The following is a 2894-nucleotide window of genomic DNA, read 5'->3' as shown; positions in this document are numbered from 1 at the left end:
CCCTAGAATTAAAACAGTCCTCAGGACCAGGGTTGACACCTCCTCACATACCACCTAGAACCCTGCTGGATCCTCTGTGCTCACCTTGCACATTGGTAAGCACTTGGGGGCTTCAATAGCACACTTAGACCCTGAGGGGGAGGAAAGAGGAAGTCAGCAGTGCAGTCCAGGATGTGGTGCTGGATGATCAGGGAAAAGGATGGGCCCAGGGTTGGGTCGGGCCAGAGGTCAGGGGAAAAAGAGTCCTGGAAATGCCAATGGTAGGACTACATTTTCAGTCATCTCCATGGTTTACCTGAAGCCTATGGCAAACATGGCTGAAGAAGATCTAGAGCCTTTTCAGATTCCCACAGAGAATGGTACACCCACCTCCTCCAGGACATTTAATGGTTAGGTTCAAAAATGGAACTTGAACAGGTCCTAATAGGTTTCAGAGTAGTTTGTGGGCACTGTCAGTGCTAGTTAGAGGAGTCTGTGATCAAGGAATGCACTTACCAAGCTTAGAAACCTGGGGAACAATTCCAGGATGGTGCTGTCAAAATCAAGACAAAAGAGAAGTCAGTAAAACTGTGGACATGACCTTCCTCACTGGAACAAGTAACTTACAGCATCACAGCCCTGTGTGCCCCACCCCCCCCCCCAGCCCAGTATCCTAGCATTCCAGGGCTCTGAGGTCATCTCACCCAGGTCACAAATCCATGGACTGACTCAGGGAGAATGTTTATTCCATTCCTTCCTACCACTCCCTCTTCCACCTCCTTCCCTGGGTAGCTCCCAGCCAGAATGTTCTGACTCCCTTTTTCTGTTCCACAAGGGCCAGCACTTCAAATCCAGTCTGCAGGCTGTCTTCCCCCCACCTCTCTCCCTTCCTTCATTCCTCCAGGGCCCAGTGAAGGCTGTGAAGAGAAGAGGATATGGGGGGAGAGCCTGGTGCTTTGCTGCCTCACTGGGGGTCCAGTACTTTTTCAAAGAGTTAGGACACACTTCAAGGATGTCCTCAGGCCCAGGATGCTGTGACAGGGAGGTGATTGAGGTGGGGCTTAGGAGGTAGGGAGGGAGATGGAAGGAGATGAAGATGGAGTGGACAGAGGAGGGGAGAGGTGAGACATAGGGTGTAGAGACAAGGCAGAAGAAGACCTCATGTTGTTTGACTTATCATGGAAGGTGGTGTACACAGTATTTCTATCTGCACACATCCCTTCTGGTTCCAGCTGCTGACCATTGTCCATCTCCCCTGCAGCCTTCACCTGGAATTATGGGGAATACCCACATGGACCAGATGGCTCTGCACCCACACCCTTCATTTCCCTACGAATCCACTTCCACTCATCTGTCACCCCATGAGCCCTCACATGTTTCTTTCAAAGGAGGATCTGGGTGTCCCACCTCACCTCAGTGCTGGAGAGGTTCAAGTTTTTGGTGGAAGCATTCTCCATAATGGTGAACAGGCCATGCACCAGGTAGGACTTCTTGTTGCTCAGGTTCAAGGACAAAAGCTATGATGAGAAAGAGAGTGAGGATCCCAGAGGGGATAACTGAGACAAATCTGCTTTTTCTACCTGATCTACCTGACCATCCTCACCATCAGCCCCAACATTGGGTCTAGGTCCTCAAGTTGGGCATGATCACTAGATGGATGTGCAGGGAAGCAGCCATGCTATTTCTACAGTTCCATGTCATTCCAGTATGACAGGTCATCAAGTCTCCAGGAAGCCAGGATGAGGGAGACAGGCTGAGAGGGTCCCAGCTGGTGTACTTTCAGCACCAACCCCTCCCCATGATACCATCTCTGAGTGCTCTACCCAGACAGACCCTCTACCCTCACCTCCCCTACAATTACTGCTGTAGCCATACCAGAGTCAAAGCAGAGTCTCTGGATGTCAAGAGACTGCTGGCAGGCATCCTATGGTTTGTTCATGGTCAGCTGCAGAGTTAGGGATGAGGTTCAGTGGCTCTGAGTCTGAAGGTGAGTGGGGGAAGAGGACTAACTGGGTATGAGTGCATAGCTTGTGCTGAGTCTGCATTACCTTTATCTGCCCCACCTTTTCAGACTTCAGTGCCTTCTGCACAGACTGGGGTGTGTCACAGGGTTCAACAAAGATAGATATCTGTAGAGAACACAAGAGGGGCTGGGTAAGCTCCAGGAAATCTGTGCATGGGATCAAGCAAGACCATGCCCCTCCCCTGCCCTCTTGTCCCTAGTCAGCTGCTGACACACACTCTTTCATTACCCTCACTGAAAATCTTGCCGTTGACATTCTTCAATGCACAGGCAATACTGACTTTCTCTACGAAGAACTGGGCTTGAATTTTCTCATAGTGAAACTGTAGGGAGAGTGACAAGAGAAACAGAATATGAGACCAGAGCGAATTCTCTGTGCCTGCCACCTACCCCTTTTCCTTTCATCACCTCCATGCCTTCTCTTACTTTGACTGGAATGAAGGGCACACTGCACTGCTTCAGAATCAAATTAAGCAGCCACTTCTCATCATATTTTATACCAAAGGGAATCTATGAGCCAAAGAACAAATGGGAAACAAAACTGATATAAGAGAATCCAAGGTTAAGGTAAGACCCAATTGTGTCTTGCTTTAGGACCTTTTATCAGGCTTTAAATCATTTTTGAAAATAGGACAATATCTGTTATCACTGACTTTGGCACCAGACATAGATTTTCTGGGTACCCCTTGTTTTTTTTCATTCAAATACTTCTCCTGAAAAAATCAAGTTAGTATGTTTCACAGGTACTTCCTTTAATAAAGTTCCACATGAGATACTCCTCGCCTGCCCCTCTGACATGGACCCCAGAGACTCAACCTCCTCCTACACCCAGTTAGAACCAAACATGTGATCTGGTGTGACGTGCTCCATCTCCCTGGCAGTAGTTTCCTCC

The 2894-nt window shown here is 48.9% G+C and overlaps 1 long non-coding RNA gene across 1 annotated transcript; it reads right to left on the bottom strand.

Annotated features, from left to right (window-relative positions):
• Positions 1-1962: 1962 nt before the first annotated feature.
• Positions 1963-2682, bottom strand: LOC110127624 (uncharacterized). The gene is made up of 3 exons (XR_011486621.1): positions 2429-2682; positions 2232-2325; positions 1963-2108 (listed from the first exon to the last, which is right to left on the bottom strand). It is a non-coding gene; the product is annotated as an uncharacterized lncRNA (long non-coding RNA).
• Between the last annotated feature and the right edge of the window lie 212 nt (positions 2683-2894).

This window comes from Odocoileus virginianus, unplaced genomic scaffold, assembly GCF_023699985.2.
Source record: "Odocoileus virginianus isolate 20LAN1187 ecotype Illinois unplaced genomic scaffold, Ovbor_1.2 Unplaced_Contig_37, whole genome shotgun sequence".
NCBI lineage: Eukaryota > Metazoa > Chordata > Mammalia > Artiodactyla > Cervidae > Odocoileus > Odocoileus virginianus.
The sequence above is the reverse complement of the archived record's forward strand: the minus strand, read 5'-3'. Positions and strand labels throughout refer to the sequence as shown.